We start from the raw sequence: 21,130 nt of genomic DNA, 5'->3' as shown, positions 1-21,130 counted from the left end.
CAAGCAAATCCAACCAGCACCAAAAACTTCTGCCCCAAAAGACCACAAAGATAATGGCAGTTGGGGGACACAATACACTCAAACTGGCACATCGTATTAATCCCTCACCAACTCTCCTCCTCTTCCCCAACTCTTATGCTTTAATTGAATAGATCATCCTGGGACTATCATTCCAAACTCCCCACAGAGTGATTCCAGCCCACTCTTCCAGCTCTACCTCCTTCTGTTCCTTCCAGGAGTCCTATACTTTAATCTAGAGAGTCCTGAATACCTCAACAGACCACAGTAAGATGGCTAGCTGTCCTTTCATGGGAAGAAATGCCATTTTTAAGTTTCCGAGATGATGTGCTTCCTACATTTTTGGAATTAAAATGCTTTATGAAATGATGGTGATAATAGAAGGTCATTCTCTCACTATCATTTGCAAAATAAAAATTGCAATAAAATCCTTGCTATATATTTTGTTTCTCTGAGAGAGAAAAGACTATTTGCAGCTTAATTTCTCCCCAAGCAAATTTTATGGAATACACAGTTCCTATCTTAGTATGTTCTGTCTTTCAAACTTTATTCTTCCTCCCACCCCCACCATTCATTTGTTTTATTTTTTACTGACTCACAGAATTAAATGGTCTAGGAATAGCTGCTATATCCAGAATGGATGGTTCCATAAACACACTTCATTTCTGCCTGTTGACATCTTGTCTTTCCTTCTTGGTGCCCCTCATTTGCCACTTTCTTCATCATGCCATATAAGAGCGCTCTCTCTCCTCTCTCTCTCTCTCTCTCTCTCTCTCTCTCTCTCTCTCTCTCTCGCTGCTGTCGCCCCTCCCCCCACCGATGTTTTCTCTTTTCTCCTTCCTTAGGGGTACTTTGTACCGTATAGTACTTTGGACTTTTGAATGGCACTCACCATGATTTTCCTGTGTTATAAGTAGAACCATCCTTCTTTTCCATTTCCCTGACTCCCCACTCCCATGATAAATTCCTTTAGGACAAAAACTTGTTCCTTACATTAACAAATATTGTCCTTGGCACATATTTGGTGCTCCTGAAATTTCAGGAGGATACTAATGAAAATGTTTGATTAATTAAAACTTTCATTTTTGGGGGAAGGTGATCTTTAAAGCAGTTAGGTGAGATTTCTTTCCTGATGATTCTGAAATTAGAATTACAGCGGCTTACCAAAACATGGTAGAAATGTTTGCTCATTTATCTTTTAAAGATAAAATAATCTTAGACTTCTACTCTAGACATCTAGGAAGGGGATTCAGTTGTGATTGTAGTGGTTAAGTTGAGAAATTACATGTGTCATTTGACATTTTTCTGTGAAACCTTTGTTGACAAGTTGATTTTGATTTCATTTTGACAGAAGGGCCCTGAAAAATCTTTTCCCCAGGTGATAGGCTGCAATATTCTTTGCCTCTGGCCTTCTCTGGCACTGTTAGCACCTTGTGAACACTGCCCTGATCTAGATAATGAGGCTTTCTCTGTAAGGGCCTAAGAGAAAGCCATCCTTAAGCTATACACAGGCCTGCCCCGTTCATTGTTCCTTAACATTTATTTTCCAATGAATTCAGTTTTTCTTCTTGCTTTGTCTACCTCTATCCTCTAGAAATCTTTTGAGTTTGAATTGTGAAAAAGCAAACCTGGATGGGCGATAGATAGTGCCACTGCCAGGCCTTCTTGTATACACTTGAAGCAACCTTCTGTGCCATCAAAGTACCTTTTATCTCCAGATTCCCTACTTTTTATGGTGCGATTTTTCACTTTTGCCCCCGAAACACTGAGATCATTTTGGACCTAAGAAAGGTGGCAGGGTTTCTGACATTGAAGCCCCTGAAAGGAATACAAAAAGTGAGCCTTAGAACTTGCCTTTCCTACTGAAAAGAGGGAAGGGAGGGGGAGAGGATTAGCGATGACAGTGGTGGTGGCTGCAACTGTGGGCAGTGACCAATTGGCCAGTTCTTAGCCTCCTTTCTCTATGGTGTAGGCTGGTTTGTGTTATGAGTGGTATATAAACAAAAGATGAAAATTATCTCTTGAAGAGAGTGAAGACTTAATATCATACCACAGACATTTTCTAACATTGTATTAACAATACTGCATGGTGTGGTTCTAATTAGCTTTGAAGAACCAGGCCTTAACCCAGCCCAAGGAAAGCTCTTGTGCCAAAAGATACCCCTAAACAAGCAACCATTGGAGCCCTTGCATTATCAAAAGATAAAAGCAGGAAAAGAGTTTGGGGAAGGATTCTATGATTTGTTTAAGATGTATGCCTTATCTGCAAAAGCCCAAATAGTGAAAGATCAACTCTGCTTTCCTTGGCTTAAGTGTTTTGCATTAAAATCTCTTTTGGCTTCTATGGCCTCACTTTTTTTTTTTTTGGACAAGGGAGCAAATAATAGACTATTTTTTTCTAGATCAGAGGTATAGAAATTATTGAGATTATGGGGAAATGTTTCACAGATGTTCCTGAAACTACAGCCAAATTGAGTAAATTCTTGCTGCTTTACGTGTTGGGAGGTTGGGAGATTGGCTCACTAAATTGGATATTATAACGTGTGCTCCACCCCAGTCTGTATACACTCAACACATTTCTCATCAATAGGCTTACTTAACCCTATTGTATCTTTAACTTCAATGGCCATTTGAACAGGAAAAAATGTTTAAGCAAGATTTTAGACCGATCCTTAGCTTAAATTTTCTTTCTAAATTTTCTTGGCACTATATTTAGCAAATACAGTACTTCCTTTAAATGTACCATGATACAAGTAAAAGCAAGTGTGACAGAGTTCAAAATTAACCTCAGATTAAATTCAGTTAATTATTTTGATGGATTCTTTTGACCAGGAGCATATTTTTTTTAGTATTATTAATCATGTTGATTGACCAGTACACCTCATATATATCATATTTGAAGGCAAAATGCCTCTAGTTGATTGTTCAACATCATTGAAAGCCCTGTCATTTAGTACAGTGCGCATGGTCCTTCCTTCTGGGTTGGTGTGGAAGTTTCCTTGGTATATAACAAGCAGACCATGCTGGACTAGTTCATGGCAAAAAAACAAACAAAACAAAAAACTTTATCCAGGTTGTTCTTGAATAGGTCTTCATGTTTATCATTTTTGTACATTGGAGTTGGGAGATAACGTTAGGAAGGGATTTCAGCAGTACGTTTTCTGTTTCAGTTCATGTTCAGCTGTGACTCATATTTATTCTAGTCTAACCCCATTTTGCTTGGAAATTTTATGTATTAGAAAATGTCACTTTCAACTAGAGGTGGGGGAAGTTCTGATTGGGGTTCAGAAGAGTCAAGATAGAGTAGTGATAATTTGGCATCACTTTTGATTCAAGGAAAAAATACAGAATCCTTACAAGAAAAGCTTTGTAAAGTACAAAGTGATTCTTATAATTAGACAGGAGAAGGGAAATGGCACCTATGAGCTTTCCTGTGGAAAGAGGGCAGAAGGAGCTCAAGTAAATTACTGTAAAATTTTCAGACATGATGGGGAGATAATCTCTGGAGTTCCCCAAATGTTTCCCTAGTCACTAAAACAGCTCTAGTGATTGCCTTGTGTTTAGCGTATGAATAGAAAGACACTAGAACTCTTAAACTTGATCCTGAAGGGCCCATCTTCATATATAATGATCCACAGATGTCTGTATGTGATTATCTATTCCCATGATGAGGGAATGATAAATGTAAATGAAAACCATGAAATAATTTTCCCTTGCTTGCTTGCACATTTTCAGAATATAATTAAAAGCACATGCCACTGTCAGTAGTTAACTATGAGGTTTGTGTTAGGTTTTTATAAGACTTTGGCAGAAACCTAAAACATGTTTTAGTGTCTTAAGTTCTCCCTCCCTCCCTTCTTACTTTCCTCTTTTCCTTCCTTTGTACTTCTCTCTCTCTTTCTTTGTTTTCTCTTCCCACTTTGGAATCAAAAGGGGAATTTCTAAATTCTGACTATTCTCATTTCAAAGCTAGGGCCAATTTCAACCTGCACGCAGATTAAATTTCCATTTTTCTGCTTCCCAGATGGTACTTGAAGTTTTAACTAAGTTATACTGGATAAATTGCTTTTTAATTCTTCCTTCAAATAAAATTCTAGGAGGGTAAATGTCTTCTAGGCACTATTTCACTACCAGTGACAGGTTGATGTGTGTGGAAGGTGGGATGTCGGAGGGAGAGAGGTCAGTGGGTTGCTGCTTGGTAAATTCTGGTTCCACAAATAGAGCCTGCAAGCCCAGAAAAGCCACTGTCCTGTCTAAAGATGTTCTTGTTTAAGTCTATTTAGTCATTCTGCTTATCTAAAACCATAATGTGCACATCATTTAAATTCAGTAGGCTGTGCATTTATGACTGTAAATGATGCCACTTTCATTTTTAAAAAACAGTAAAATCTTAAATTTTAAATTCAAGTTGTAATTTGGACACTGCCCTTACCTCCAACTCTCCATCCCCCGCCTCCCCACCACCACCAAAAAAACCCCACGATTTTCTTCCTGGTTGTGGAGAATTCTTACATCAGTTCCTTCCAGCTGTCTTTTGTTTATATGAGTGTGGCAACTTAAATTGACTTAATTCTGTCTTTTAGATAACTTTCTACATTTTCCAGATTTCTGTTCTCAAGAATAAAATAAAAGTGGTTTTCTGGTATACCTTCCTTTTTCTCCACCAACTTTGAAAAATGTAGAAATTTGCAGTATTTAAAAATTCAAAATGTTCATTCCTTTCACGGTATTCCATTTTGGGGTTATCCAGGAACTTACTTTCAGTTTGAAAAAGAACTCGGCAGTGGTGTTGAATTCCTTGGAAATGGGTGTACTCCATCTCTAACACTTGACAAAGTTTTTCCATCTGATGGCAGAGGTGACCAAGGGCTGGCTCTCCTGCCTGCAGTTTCAGCAGCGAGTTCATTTCTCTTTTCTTACGTAACTCTTGAGATATGAGTTTCTGCTTTTGAGAGCTCATGTTTCTGATTTTTTCCCCAGACTTAAAAAACTACATATAGTGGTGTTTTGTTTTGTTTTCCCAAAGAAATTAGAAATATTTTCTATGGAACGATATACTTATTTTTCTTGTTTATTAAGGCTTTAAAATTGAACAGGGTATATTTATTTTTCTTGTTTATTAAGGCTTTAAAATTGAATTGGGTATATAGAGCTTTTGTGCTTTCATATCCTCCACCTTGTTATCATAAGAGTCAAGTGTCTACAATCGCACAGGATTCCGAGTTCCTCCCCCATCTCAGACACAGCAGATAACTGTTGTTGCTGTTCGTGACCAAATGCCATGTTTGTCCCAAACCACCAGCGAAGGTCCAGGGAATCTAGAAGTTGAAGACAGCAGCTAACATTCAGTCATGGGGCCCTTACTCTCGCATATTCATCCCTCCTCCACTCTCTGACTTAGACTTTCACCTTCCTCCATCTGATTGCATTCTCATTGTGAGTTGTGGGTACTTTTGTGTTAGATCTCACTCATTGATGCATTGATTTTATTTTTTTATCAGTTTAACTTTTTATTCTACTTTTGAAGAATATATTTACATAGTTAAAAAAACTTTCATAAAATAAAAAAAGGAAGTAAAGCTGCATTTTTACTCTGATACTTTTAAAATTATTTTTATTTGGTCTTGGATCTTTTAGATCTTTGTCCTTCTGTACACATATTTTCCATGTAATTTTAATAATAATACAGTCTATATAAAATTTGGGCTTGCCCTTTTCACTTGCCATTTCTTCATCAATATCTTTTCATGTTGGGTTTACATTTTAACCACTGCATAATATTCTGTTGTTATTTTGGTTCGCATGATTTTATTTTAAAATTCATTTGTATATTTCTGTTCTGTTGATAATAGTGTTACAAAAGCTGTCTTGGAATTTTTCACTTACTTCTTTGGTTTTAAGTGGAAAACTGCTTTCTGGTCAAACAAGTTTGCGAAGGGTGGAAATTGGAGTTTTTAATGCTTATATAAAAATTTAATCAATCGAATACTGTACCTTTGTTATGTTATATTCTTTGTGGTCTTCTAAGGAATTGGAAGAACTGTGTGATGCACTTTACTAGTTGTAAATGGATTATTGAAGGGAAACTTACTTGCAAGTTTATTTTGAAAACTCCCTAGGTCTTCATAATTTTCATTTCCAGTAATTTTAGCCACTTTTACGATTGTCAGCTCAGTCTTATTTCACAATCTTACTTTTTGCTGAAAGTTTTAGGTTTTTAAAGTTTTTTAAGTGGGAATTGGCAGAGGAGGCAGAAGACATGGGGTGAGGAAAGAGGAACTATGTTATATTTACCCTAAGAAATGAAAGCTGTCTGAGAGTCCATATTAAAATCAGCATCTTATACAGCTTAGCTCCATAGCGTGTTCCTCTTCACTATAATTTTTCATATATACTGTCTATACTGACTTCTCTCCTCTATTAATGTCTATATGAATGTTTCAGTCCAATTTTTAAGTTTTGAGTCCCACTGATTTAAAGGTTTTAGCATGTAAAGTATTTCCCTTCTTTTATTCATAAGATAGCATCTGTGCAAGTGTCTGCACTGCCTATCACAATGGGGGATTTTTCCCTGGGAGAAGTTGTGCTCTGACCAGCTGCACATGGGTTGATTACATTTATATTTCTCTTAATTCTACTGAATCTGATTTTTTTTTCATTTCATTATGTTTTCTGAGCTCAAGATAGTTCTCTTCATCTTTAGAAAGCTCATTTTTCCATCCTTAGAACCCTCTTGTCAGAGAACTCATATACTCAGGCAGGTAATAGGAAGACTGATGTACTTTGCAGATGCTGATGAAGAGGTGGTACGTATGGAGGTTCGTTGGTTTGTGGACTAGGTTATTGTCTTGGGGAAAGGCCAGTTCCATATGATTATTTTCTTGTGGAAAAAAAATACATTTAAAAAAATTGAATAGGGTACGGGACTTTTCCATTCAAATTTTCTAAGCTCTTCCGATCTTTATTCTAATAGTAATTTAGGCACTTAAGAAAAACTTTTATTTCACTATGTGGTGCTATGTTTGGAGGTTGAGATAGACTTTTGCTTGGTGGCCCCTGTGTAACAAGTCTGTGTCCTTGACCAAATTTGGAGTTGCTTATGGCCATTTGAAACCAAATGAAAGATCAAGGGACTAATGATTTTGAATAGCTGTGAATGACTCCCACAAGCTTGAGAAGGGTTTCAGTTGGTGATATAAAGACACAGTGTGCAAATGAGTGTAATTAAAGCATTGCCTTTAGTAATACTTGATTACCTTTAGTTTAGCTTGTTTTTTCCCTAATGAGGAAAATTTAAAAATCTTCACAAATTAAAATCTAATAAATACAGCATTTCAGGAGAGGGAGGGATAGATTGCTGTTTTTGTGCAACTTAATACTTGTATCAAAAGCAAACTCTCACTTTGAAATTCTTTCTAGTGGTGAGTTTTTTTACCCCTAGATTGATAACACAGAGTTTACTTAGTAATAATTGCTGTTGAAATTGACGTTTAGGACTACAGAGTTAAAACTTAGTTACCAACTGCTGTTTTCTGAAAGAATTTTTCTTATTTAAAAGGACTAATTGATTCCTCGCTCCTAACCTCCCTCCTTTTCTTCTTCTGTTCCTTCTAATACTCCATGTATGTTGTGCATTTGGTTATCTATGCTCTATGCATATGCTCATATCTTTTATGCTGGCAAAGGAATGTGCCACTGGGAGATGAGCGTTTAAAGTATCAGTTGAGTTCCTTATCCCAATATTTAATTCTCTAGGTGTATGATCATAATCCGGTTACCTAATTTATCTGGACCTCAGTTTCCTCTTGTGTAAATTGGGGAAAATAACCTCCATGTAGGCTTGTTATGAGAATAATGATATGATATATTAAGTGACACTAAGTAAGCTCTTGAGCAGTAATAGCTATTTTTATTAACCATAGCCTATCCCATTATAGCTGTCAGTATCATTATCTGTTAAGTGGGGGTCTCAGGAGAGTGTCTTAGGGGATACTATTTGATCCCATCATCTAAGGTTATCTAATCTGACGCTCATCTTTTTTGGCTTCATTTTATTCTTTGGTACAGTTTGTGCTTTAGCCATTCTGCACTGATTTACACTTAGAGTCCTTGATTTTGCAGGCAATTTTCCTCTCATTTAAAGGTTATAGTCCCATTTCATTCATTTTAAATAAGGTCTGTTACCAAACTCTGTTGAACTCTTCTGTCCTTTTGTCATGGGCCCTTCTCTCTTTTACTGTGGATCAAAGCATCTCAGGTGATTGAGGAAGTAGAACTCCTGGCAGTCATGCTAAAAATATTTGGCATGTTGCCTGGGAAATATTTCCATTATTGGAATTCTCCTTTTCTTTCCCTTTAAATGTTAGCTTCCCCTCCCCTCTGTGTTACTTTACCCACAAAATAGAAAACAAAACAAAACAACTTTGTAATGGCCTCTAAAGTTCAACAAATATTTTACTGCCCCCCACATGGAAGGTCCCACATTAATAAAGTTGTCAATATTTTTTTCTCTCTCATTAAAAAGTGGAGCTAGCTAGAGTGGCCTTTCCTTACCAGCAGTGGATTCAAAAAAGAAAGAAAATGAAAAAGCATGTGACTTTTGGTTGACTTCTAGAATGGTTCTTGAGGCTAATGTTTTTCAGATGTGGGTTGCAACCCATTATTGGGTCATGAAATCAGTTTAGTGGGTCCAGACCCCAATTTTTTTTTAAATGAAGGGGAAGAGACTAGACTGGAAAGAAATGAAAGTACAGAGTCCATTGCACGTTCAGTAATAACAAGGAGTAAGGGTCAACAGCTATTTTATGAAACTTTTGTTTTATTTATATAAGTATGTATTATGTGTGTACATTGTTGTGATGCAAAGTGTATTTCTTAACTGGGTCAAAAAAGCTTGAAAGCCACTGCACTAGGCTGGGTTTGCCACTGAAGGCTTGTCTCATTTTTTAAAATACCAATTCTGTGGAAGCTGTATTTGATTGGACAGTTCCCTTTTTCATGAAAGAAAACGGGGCCTTTTAATTGACCCGTCTTTATTGATGGAAGGCTTTGGCTGCTGGCTTGGCTAGCTATCTTTTTGTTAGCATCCCTTGGGTAATGAGCCTATTGTCTCTTTCTCTTTTTGGTTTCCTGCTTTCTGTTCTCTCAACCATTCTAGTTGCTGGAACTTGGCAGAAGTTCCAGCACAACCATAGGGACATCTGCAACATATGGTTTTGTGCTTGTCACTGAAATTTTAAGAAAATTATGTTTTCTGAAGAAAGTAAAACTTTCTAAACAACATGAAATATCCAGTTCTTTTTCTTTCCCCTGGTCATAGCGCTGATGATATTAGTCTTCCTAATATAATTACAGAATTGATATTTATCTCATTGTGTAAAACATGATTTTAAGGATTACAATTGAGACACTGGTAGCAGAATCTTTCATTCAATTCAGTTTCTTTAGAAAAAACTGAATTGTTGTCTTTTCTCCATCCTGAAAAAAAAGACATTTACTTTGTGCTTAGTATTGCTGTTTTGTGATTTGGGCTTTTCTTAGTAATTTAAATGTTTTAGTGTTGTTATTTATTTTTGTGTGTGTATGTCACTTAAAGTTATCCAAATATGTAACTTAATTTGTTAGTCATTAAGATGCATCCAGTAGGATCAATTTGGAGATGTGTGAACCTAATTGTATTCGGAAGTAATTAATCAATGTCGAAAAGAATTCATTGAGTGCCTGTGATGTGCTTAGCAAATAGGAGGGAGGTTCCAAAGGAAGTACTATAAGTAAAGCTCCTGCTTTTAAAAGGGCTTATCTTTCATTCCTCCCTCTAAACATTTATTAAGCATCTACTCAGCTAGCTACATTCTATTCCAGGTTCTCCACTCAAGTCCAATTGGGAAGGCAAAACTTACTGTATGAAACAAGAATAATTAAACATTGAATCTAATGATATTTATTCTAAGTTCTGTAGGAATTTAGGGTAGAGAGTAAGCGAGCGGAAGACAGGAGGTACATGTGGTATTCCTCATAGTTTAAGGTGGGTAATTGTAGAGTTACATAAGCTAGGAAGGCACCCTATATCCTGCTGTGCTTACAGGCCTCTTTGGGATAAAGGAGAGTCTTGTAAATAGCTAATGAGGCTGTACTATGAGTACTCTGATGGAAGGTAGTATTCTGATGGAAGTATTATAAGCACAAGCATAGAGTCACCAAGTCAGTGGCTACCTTTGAGCTATATTGGTACTGCTGTGGCTTTGGGCTTGGCAACAGTGCTGACTCAGTGACAAACTTCCTTTCTGGAAGGCCTGACTTGCTGGCATATGCCACTCCCAGTTCAGTAGGTCATCCTGTCTTGACTCACCCGGTAGAATGTGAAGCTGCAAGTCAGCAATGGCTAGGACTACTTTCTACCACTGGCTGGGCATTCTGCTGCATTCCTGGAAAGATTCCTGAATGTGCTTATCTTTCAGAACTGGCCATGATTGGGGGTCTGTACATATACTTGCCCGCTACCATGGGCTCACAAATTAATGGTAGAAATGGTTTCCCCAAAGCAATTCTTGGAAATAGATTTCACTCTTCTCCATTTATTTGATTCTCCATTCATTTCGCTGTTTTGTCTGCTGATTTACCTCCCTTCTTGATGTTGTTTGTGCAGGTATGTATCAGTCAGCCTTTGCTAAATTATACAACCCCCAAATCTCAGCAGCTTACAACAGTAACACACATTTAATTCTTACAGCTGAAAATTAGCTGAAGTCCTTGGTCCTGTGTCCCTCAGATTCGTTCCTCTGTGTTCCCCTGCCCAGCTCCTGTGGCAGGAGATTGGAGCAGAAGAGAAGGGGAGAAGCCAGGGTATTTCTCCTTCTTGCTCTCTGCGTCAGGTGCTTCTCTAGCAGAGACTGTTTCTCTCTGTTTCCATCTTCCACGGGACAGGCCCACCATGGTTCCATCCTCTTGTCATGTGACTCTTGGCCCTCAGCTCCAGTAACACCATCTCCTCCTTTTGTCTCTCTGGCTTAGGGGTGGCTTTCTCGTGTTGCTAAATCTCTAACCATCACCTATTTGGATCAGCAGCTTCCTGGCTTGCGTAACCAATTCCCTGTATTAAATTTCTTCTGTTGTAAATACTTGAAGTAGTGTCTTTTTCCTGATTAGACTCTGATACATTATTCCAAAAAGGGATTTTTTTTTCTTTTGCCTTTTATGTTGTCTTTTCTGTGGTATAGCCTCAAAAATAGGTATAAAAACAATCCATTTTATTATTCCATTAAATGTCTCCTAATGAAGCAATGTGATGTAGTGGTAAGAGAATAGGATTTGGAGTCAACTCAGACCCAGATTAGGATCCCAGCCCTGTCATTTCTGGCACTGAGGCCTTAGACAAGTCACTCGTTCTCTCTGAGTGGAGGTATTTATAATTCCTGCCATACCTACATCTTCAGGGTTGTCTGTAATGATCAGAACAAGAAAATGCACTATAAACTACCAGGCTTTATTCAAGTGATGCGGGGAGCCTTAGTGATATCATAGAATGGTCTACCAGCTGGTTATGTTTTAATCTTTTATGGGTATTTGTAGTTTTTTCCAACATAGTTATTTTTCATTATATACTCAGTATTGGAGGATGCAAATACAATTTGATAGCTAAGAGTTTTATAAAGCATTCATTCACCTCATGTTGGAAGAAATTTATGTGCATTTAAAAAGTATCCTCCAAATGACCACTGACCATATTCCAGGTACTCTATCCCCAAACTTTTTTGGTTCTTTCTAGCTTTCTTGTAGAACCAAGAGCATGTTCCCTGGGACAGCATGAATGTCACACTCCCTGTCACATAGGCTAATATGTGATGTTTTGGTCGAGTGAGCAGACAGTAGCGTTTTGCCCCTTCTGCTCAACATCCTTTGTTTTGGGCCTAGCCCTGGGGGAAAGATCCTCTCTGATTCAGAACAGACTTACATGGATTTGAGGCTTTTCCAGTTTGCAAGATGCCAGGATGGTCAGATCTATTTCAGACTAATCTAGAAATAATAGTTCTTTATAGAAGGGCTATACTAAGCATACTTAAAGTATGCTTACAAAACTTGATATTCAGGTCTACTCGAGTGGACCCATTCTCCTTTTATGATTGAGAGATGACCTGGAGCTTGGTTCTACTTTCAGGGCTCTGTTGGAAACTAATTCCTACCAAATCTTTTTTACTCTGAGCTAGTACCTTCAGGGCAAACGGAAAGGTGATATTCTTATTAGTACCACTTAATTCACAGAATTATCATCCTTAATAGCCCAATAAAGGGAGCAAGGGCATTGGAGCTAGGCAAACATGGGTTAAAATCCCAGTTCTGCCACTTACTAGCTTGTTATCTTAGGCAAGTTACTTAATCTCTTTGAGTCTCACGTGTTTATTGATAAAATGGAGGATAATGATGGCTATTTCTGAGAGTTATTCCTAGAACATAGTAGGTAGATAATGAATAACAGCTCTTAGTATAATATCCTGCTTATCAGCCAAAGAACTTTGGAATCAGAGACTCAAGACTCCAAAGCAGAGCTACAGAAGTTTGCTGAGCATCCCCAGCCTTTGCTAATATAACCTAAAACTCATGTGGTTTGATATCCCCATTCTTTGTAAATGTGATTTTGATAATTTTGATTTTCAACTTGAAATTCTCAGAGAGAATTTCAAACTTGACCAAGACTACAGCTTATTTATTAGAGGGCTAGAAGGGAATGTACAGGTGATGGTAAAGTGAGTACTTTTTTTTTTTAACTGTCTTAAATGTTAGGCCAAATTTGTTTCTAAACAACAGTGAAAAATTGCTATTACCATATTTTCCATTTTTGATAGAGAAATGTCACTTGTTTATGCTCAGCCTTTGGAGAGATAATTATGTGCTTGCTTGTGGAATTGATAGAATTAAAGCATGCAGTTTCATGTCTTAGGAAATCATGTTTTCTGTTGGTGCATCATCTGTTGTTAGTCCCTGCTTCTGAAGAGTGAACCTAGTATATTATCTTTAACAAAAAACACAGGTATGGAGTGGGATTTTCACATTATGAAATTTTAGTGACTACCAGGAGCTCTTTGAGGCCCATAACTTTTCATCTTTGTATTCCTTTTTGCCTAGCATAGTGTCAGACTCATGGTAGGTGCCCAGTGTTTGTCAAATTGAATATTGAAATCTGTCCTTTTATTTGCATCTTGATTTTCATTAAATTTAACATTTGACTAAGCTAAACCTCATAATCCTTCTCATACTTGATTGGTATTTAGCTGTATCTTTTATGTAGCTAAAACGAAGCAGCCTCAGTTGTGTCCTCAATTTAAAAAATGGGTTGTATTCACATATAGCCAGGGGAATTAGTTGCAAAGTCTAAGAAGCAGCCAAGTCTTCTCTGGCTTTAGTGTCACAGTCTCACGTAGGCAGTTCATGTTTGATCATAGGGTCAAACATGGACTTCAACCATGAGGCCTGCAAAGATGTTACTGGTTATCAGAAGTAGATTAAATATCAGTTTTTCTGAATGTACAATTTTTTTCTCTTTCTTTTGTCACTCTCAGAAATGCATTCAAAACACTGTAGCCCAATGATGTGACCTCTTTTGTTCCCAAATGACCAGTGACATTTTCTTTCACACTTCTCATTCCACTGATAGTCTATTTGGGGTCAAAAATACACAGTCATTGTATATCATGTTTCTTAACTTTTTTGCATCACTGTTGTATGCATTTCCTGACCTAATGACTATGCTGTCCAAAATGGGAGAACTAAAATTGTAACCACCAGATTTGGAAATCCTGCCCTAGTCTTGCCTGAGAACATCCTTGAAATTACAGTGTGTCTGTAAAATGATCATGTGAATGGGTGGTTCTGGTTTTGTTTTTCATATTAATAACTTAGGTTGCAATTAGGGTGCTGCCAAAGTACATTTCATCCATCAAAAACTGGGTAGATAAATTTAACATCGTAAAGCAACAACTTTTCAATTGCAGAGGGAGTTCGTTTGTTTTATTGATGTTCATTTTTTTATTTAGTTTTACTTTTTTTCAATTGTTTATATATGGCAACACTTTGGCTCCATCCAGCCCCTATATACCCAAAAGCCCAGAATTTTCCACCTTCTATACCCCTGAATTTATTTTTAAAATAGTGTGTGTATTTTTGCTGATTTTTATTTTTACTTTTTTACCCATTGTAATATGGGGCCTTACATGAAGAATGATGAGTTAAAAATATACAAAGCAAATTATTCACCTAGGCCACTTTTGCCCTTTGTCTGAGTGGGAATTCACTGTGATCCTTTTAGTTGAACAGCTGTTAAAATTCAGTGAGCTCATTTTATTAAAGCATGCAATGTTGTCCTCTCCTGTTTTACAGCTGATTAAATTAATTGACTATGATTAATAAATTATAGTATGGCAAACTCAGAATTATCCATGTTAATTAGTAACAGGGATACCTTGGAAAAATGATAAAGGCAAATAATTCCTTTCTTCCTGGGTGTGTTTCTGCAGATGCTACAAAGAAGCATCATGTGAAAGCAAGTTTTTTATCCCTTTGTATCCTGCACATTCTCTTGTAGGTGACAGCAAATAAACTGGAATTGTGGGAATCAGGGAGAGAGGAACAAATTTGTCCAGGCTATTTGCTAGATAATGTTTGCAGTCTCTAGTTAACACTGGCTCTTTCCGATGTGAATGTGTGAATAGGCTGTTTGGCACTCTTCATGCTCTTTTCTCATAGAAGCAACTTTATACTCAGTGGTAAGATTTTGCAAGGGCAGCCTCCCAAAGCTTCTTTAATCCAGAATTTGAAGTATTGTTGTACTGATTGCTGGTTCATCTATATAGCATGTGTAATATTTTCTTCAAAATTACTTAAAGCAAAGATAATATAAGATTAAGTGAAATTTTAAGTTCATAATTTTGAAAATGATCTCATGTCAACATACTAAAGTAACTACTGCTTTACATCTTGCTTTCCTTTATGCACATATATTTTCTACATAGTTGCAGACATAGTGCATTTTCTATTTTGCTACTTTTGTAACATTATAATAAATATTTTCCAAGTTTTTGTATAATCTTAATAGATCCAAAATATTCCTTCATGGTGAAAAAGACGCAAAGCCTTTGGTAGCTACTCCAGCATTGAGAAGTAGGAGTTGGGACATGTGGGAAATTTATCTTCAAGGAAGTATGTCTGTACCCGCCTGAGAAGACATAGCTCTTGGTCAGTCACTCCCAGGTATTCTGTTTTGGGGAAATAAGAGCCATTGCCTTCCAGGGCCCAAGCTGCTAGATACTTCCAAATGAGTCTTTTGTATCTTACAGCCTGTCAGTTAAAGCAACTGATTTTAACCTGTTTAAAAAGGTTATTTCTTATTTGTCACTTAAACAAAAAACTCCCCAAGGAAGACAAGTTTGAATTTAGTTTTATAAAAACAGGTTGTGATAAAATACAATATGAATAATTCTTTTGTCAATGTTAGAAAAAGTTATATGTGGTACTGGATGATTCTCCAAGCCATTATAGAATCAGGATGGCTTTTTAAAAAGTCTCTTGTGAATGTCATTTAGGTTTTCTTTTCCCTTTCTCCTTCCTGAACACTGGGATCTGGAAGTAGGGAGAATAATGATTGAATGTGAAATCTACTGTAGCATATTTTGACAACCCACTCATTTTATGCTTTGAATGTAGTTATTACTCATCCTTTGTTTTTTTAAAGTTTAAATGGCAATGAGCTGGAGGACAAGGGAGAGAAAATGTGTTCTAGCTCCTTCATTGGTCCAGACTTCATTGGTAGATCTGAAGCATAGGTTAGAGATCTTGGATTTACCATCACAGTCGTACCATTGTATTCTGTTTTAAATGCCAAGCCAAGGAAGTCGTAGGCAACAGAATTCTTTTTCATCCTATAAAGTTAGAAAAATGTCTTTGAATTATTTTGGGGCCAATGGCTATGTATATAGATATGTATAATATGCTTGTGAAGACTATAGAGTGTGGTCAACTTCAAACTTCTGTATCATAGAGGATTTTGTTTACAAATCAGGATGATATGATCATTGGTAGAAGTTTTTCACTTTTGATTAGGAAAAACTGTATTGTTTGTGCCAGTTTTGTTGATTTTTGTCTCACCCTTTTACTTGCAGATACTCCATCTGTTTGTTTTAACCGTACTCATTAGTGATAGCTTATTATAATTATACATCTGTCTCACTGGCTACACTGAGCTAGAGATGTTGCTTAATTTTACTATGCTTTTCTGGCATTGATGTTGGTTTTAATCAAGAAAAGGCACTGCTAACTAGATCCAGAGCATTGTGAGTTGCCGTTATGCTTGTTTATTGTATAATCTCTGATTATTTTCCTTTTATCCAGAGAAAAGTCAGTGGAAGAAGAGGATGGGGAGGAGAAGTGGGCGGATAGGAGAGAAAGATTATGACTTACAGATTCTTCCCTTCTTATCTATATTTATTTGTACAGATTCCACCCACCCCCAGCCCCAAATATTGTTGATTTGTATTAACTGGTTGAAGGAACTTACCAGATTTTACATTTTGCACAAATCTAAGCTGAAAACTTTCTAAATAAATGATTTGGGAATTTCCCTGGAAAGTAATGAAATTATATATGAAGTTTATTTCAGTCCTAGTTGCTGATTTATTACACAGATAACAACCTTTTTTATTTTTCCTCTCTTAAGAACTCATTCTAAATGGGGAAAAGATGTCATTTGTTTTTATTTAGTTGTACCATATAATGTTGTTATTTAATTCTTTTACTTTATTATTTTTCTTTTTAACTTTCACTTAGCTCTAAATGAATGGAAAATATGATACGTGGTTAATACTTGAAAAGATTTAAAGGATTGGTATCACTGCATTTTTGGTGTAATGTCATTGGAATGTTTTAATTTTTTCCAATGATAATTCCAGTGATTTGACAGTATGGTTTTCTGATAGCAGTAGTGCATAAAATCAGGATTTGTATTTTTCCTTCATGTTTTGAATGACCACAGTATTCCCTTCACCCTTAAATGAAACTGAGACCTGACCCTGAGTTGTCAAAGTGCAAACAAGGAAATTCCAGGTTTAGGAAAAGCAATAATGACTCATACTGGAGTTTTCCTGTTACTAAGGTACACTTTCTCGGAATTGGTGGACAGAGCAGAGGAGATGCAACTGGTTTCTTTTTTGGAGCAGCAGTTTGGTTCCTGAGATGGTCAGGGGAAAGGAGTGGAAGTCTTAAAGGTGTTCCAAGCTTTTATTCTTCAAAAAAAATTAGATCACAAGTTAGGCTCTTTTTGAAAAAAGAGATTTTGTTGATGGTAAAACATGTATTCATTATGAACCTCTAAAATTCACATTTTGACATCTTCCAGTGTATCACTACTTCCAGATTGAATAACATTTAAAACACATTCCCTTTATTATTTTTTTGAACACGTTTCCTTGAAAGTGCAAGATTTGCAAAAGATACTTGGCATACATTCATTCAGCCATTCTCAAATACTGAGTTGAATGCTGGGTAATCTCTTCTGGCTCCTTAATCAGATTTAAAATCCACAATCCTTCATAGGTGTTTCTGCATACTTATCTGAGTTGTTGTAGCTCTGCCATTACACTTTTTTTTTTTTTTTTTTGCTATTTTGCTATTTCTGTTTTTCTTTCTTGACATTTTGGTAGTTCTAGCACTTAGAAACCTTTCATTTGTGATTCAACACATGGTTGTATTTTAGTGTTTATCATTTGGTATGTCATAATTTATCTTGCCTTTTTATTTCCCAAAGATATTTTGAGGGGTAATTAAATCATTATATTTTATATTATATTTGAGCTTCTCAAATATGAACATCATCTAAAAGTATTCTTACCTGTAGTATTTTTGTCATGCATGTGTTTATGGCTCAAGGAAAAATTAGGAAGTCCTTCCTAATTTCTGGAATTAGTTTAAGAGTTTCTTGTCTTTTGTTGACATGATCAGACTTTATGGATGCATCTGTCTTATGAAGAATGCCAAGAATTGAATTTAATTCAGCAGCAACTAGAAAACTAAAACACTGTAAATATGTGCAGTTTTTTTCAGCAGGAAGTGGTAATGAGTGTCATTGCTGATTTACACCATAAATGGGGTTTAATTTACCACTTTCTACTCACAGAAGAGAAGAATCAAAGAAATCTGAAAACTTCTAGTCCCTCTTATTTTAGTGTATCAAGTATCCTTTTTAAGGGCAAGTTATATTTACAGACCACTTGTTAGTCCATGGTAGAAAAAAAAAAAAAAATCCCCATTTCTTTGAGTGGATTTAACAAAACTAACATAAACATATTCAACTACCAGTGATCACTTCAAACTCGTTAAAATGTCTTCCAAACTTATGTTCGGTGTGCTTCTCGTCTTAAACTTTAGACTTTCCAATTTAAAAATTAAAAAACATAGTAAATTTTAACATAAAGTAAAAATTGATTTTAAATATAAACAGTGAAAATAGGCTTTTATGAACTTGTTGAATGTGTGTTTACAAAAGAACAATGCCTTGCTCTTTTAATATAAGTAGCATTCTCATTTTATTTCTACTTTTACACATTTTCTCTAAGTCCTTTATTTTGGAAAAAAATATTTTAAAGCTTCAGTTTATGACTCATATTTTTTCTATTTCAGGAATCCATTTTTTCCCATTAGAGAGTCCAGCTAATTATCCTAAAGTCAGCTACTCTAAACTTCCATTAATCTCCATGTTTAAAAGTCCACCAAAAAAAAAAAAATTAACTGTGGTTATCAAAGAAAGCTTCAAAAAAAGCTGGCAGGATTCATCTGAGCCATATCTTCATTGTTAATAATAAAAATCTTGAGTAAGGAAGTGAATGTAGCATTTCTTAAAGTGGGTTCAATATTTGGGAAACTTGTTTTTCTGTTTCTGGAAGATTTCTGAAATGTAAATAGACAAACCACGTAACAAATGTACATTTGAAGCAAACTGCATTTTTTTCTTTTAAATTATAAAAGCACAGTTAAACGTATGCTTCTTAAAGTGGGTCAAAGGGATAGGTAACCCATGTTTTTGTCTCCTTTACACGTGGCATTGTGAGTGAATCCAGCATTGATATCTTAGTTGCTATCGTTCATTGAAAGGCTGACTGACCCAGAAGTTTGAATGTGGTTTTTTTCATGCCTCCTTAACTACAGCCAAATTAGAAAATCTCAGTAGAAACTCTCAGTTGAAGGTCCCGGATGTTTCCCTACCCCTGATTTGCCTCAGTCAGGCAGCAGACTTCCTGAAGTGACCAAGATCGTAACCCGAGATAGAAGAGAAAGCTCCGAGTGCTAAACTGCAGCATCCACAGGACAAAATGCATCAAGTCACGGTTTACACTGAAGGTCAGGAGAACTGACTGGCCTTCGAGAGGGAGTTTTGAAGGCCATGGAAAGTCCTCCTTTTGTACTTTTTTCCACATTCAGCAGTGGTATCCTTTCACCCATTCACAAACCTGGGGTCAACCTCCCGATTGTCTTAAAACAGAAAAAGTTATGTTATTAATATCTGTTGCCTGACTGATTCTACTTTCATGTAAAAATTCTCTTCTCTTTTCATATTAAATTTTATCTAATTTGTGGAGTGAAAACTGGCCCCATACTGGCTGTTCCAAGTTCCTTTTCCCTGTTAGGTCTGTTAACCGTGGGTTTGAGCCAAGTTCAAAGTTTCCTTCTCTCTGTTCTGCTGCCCAAGCCCTTCCTTCCAGCTGCCTTCAACTATATCACTTGGTTTCTGAGAAATATCTGATTAAGTGGTACTCTGGGCAAGTGCTTGTTCCATATTTCTGACTAGAGCCTCATTCCTAGGTCTCTGCTAGCTCTTGTGCCCTGTGGATTCCCCAGGACAATGCTGAGGCCTCAAGCTGCACTTGGCCTTCTGAAAGGTGCAGGGCAGAGACAGCCTAAGCGCCCCTCCTGCCGCTCTCCAGCCGCCCCCCTTCTCCTTCCTCTCCACCTGTAGCTGTGCTCTTCCTTTTCCCATTGGAGTGGAAAATCAGAACCCCTTTACTCCTCTCGCCAAAGTGCCACTCTCAACATGGTGACCCAAATCTGTGTTTGTCATTGCTCCTTGGCCTAAATTGAAGCTCTTTTTCCTCGAGGAGGAGGAAATGTCCATGAATCCCCTGCTTGAAATTGGAGTAGGTGGTGTCCCTGGCTACCTCAGTCCCCTGATGTGCCTCCTACTTTCTGAACTGGATCCGGTCTTGCTGTCACCCATATCTGGTCACCTAGGGCTTACAGGCCCTCTTTATATTGAACAAGGGCAGTGGTGCCTGCTGTTCCCCTGCCTAAATCTTCTAAGGTACCTTCCATGTCTAACATTTAGTTTGATTTTTCTACTACCCTTAGTGAATGAAATGCTTACATATGGCATTTTTCTAGATATCTAATACTTGCTTTTAAAAGTTGTGAAAATTTTCACACATACCAAAAAATAAACTAATAAAAAAACTCCCAAGGTCCACGTACCCAACACACAGTTATGATTCTTTTTTCTTTATTAGAGAAGTTGTGTGTTTTCAGAACAATCATGCATACAATACCGGCTCCCCATTTACCACCCTATTTTTAACTCCTTGCATTAAAATGGAACATTTGTTACAATTGATGAAAGCACATTTTTATAATTGTACTATTAACTATAGTCCATGGTTTAAATTAGGGTCTACTGTTTCTGTAATGTAGTTCCATGAATTTTTAAAAAAATTTTTATTCTGTTACTATACATACAGCCTAACCTTTCCCTTAAACATTCAGATGCTATTATTTATGTTTACAATGTTGTGTTACCATCACTACCATCTATTACCAAAACATTTCCATCATTCCAAATAGGAATTCTGTACATTTTAAGCCTTAACTTCTCATTCCGTATTCCCACCCTGTCTCCTGGTAACCTATATTCTAGATTCTGACTCTGTGAGTTTGCTTATTCTAATTATTTCATATCAGTGAGCTCATAAAATATTTGTCCTTTTGTGCCTGGTTTATTTTATGCAACATGATGTCTTCAGGGTTCATCCATGTTATTGCATGTGGAAGAACTTTATTCCTTTTTACAGCTAAAGAATATTCCATT

General features: G+C 36.6%; 1 protein-coding gene and 1 long non-coding RNA gene across 3 annotated transcripts in view; one reads left to right on the top strand and one right to left on the bottom strand.

The window, feature by feature from the left end:
- Positions 1–21,130, bottom strand: part of LOC119531926 — a 55,311-nt gene that overhangs the window by 4,437 nt on the left and 29,744 nt on the right. The window lies entirely within an intron of this gene.
- The window catches only part of RAB8B (RAB8B, member RAS oncogene family), a 64,729-nt gene that overhangs the window by 16,133 nt on the left and 27,466 nt on the right, over positions 1–21,130 (top strand). The window lies entirely within an intron of this gene.

Source organism: Choloepus didactylus, chromosome 4 (assembly GCF_015220235.1).
Source record: "Choloepus didactylus isolate mChoDid1 chromosome 4, mChoDid1.pri, whole genome shotgun sequence".
NCBI classification, from domain to species: domain Eukaryota; kingdom Metazoa; phylum Chordata; class Mammalia; order Pilosa; family Megalonychidae; genus Choloepus; species Choloepus didactylus.
Note: the sequence above shows the minus strand (reverse complement) of the source record. Positions and strands in the feature narration are given on the sequence as shown.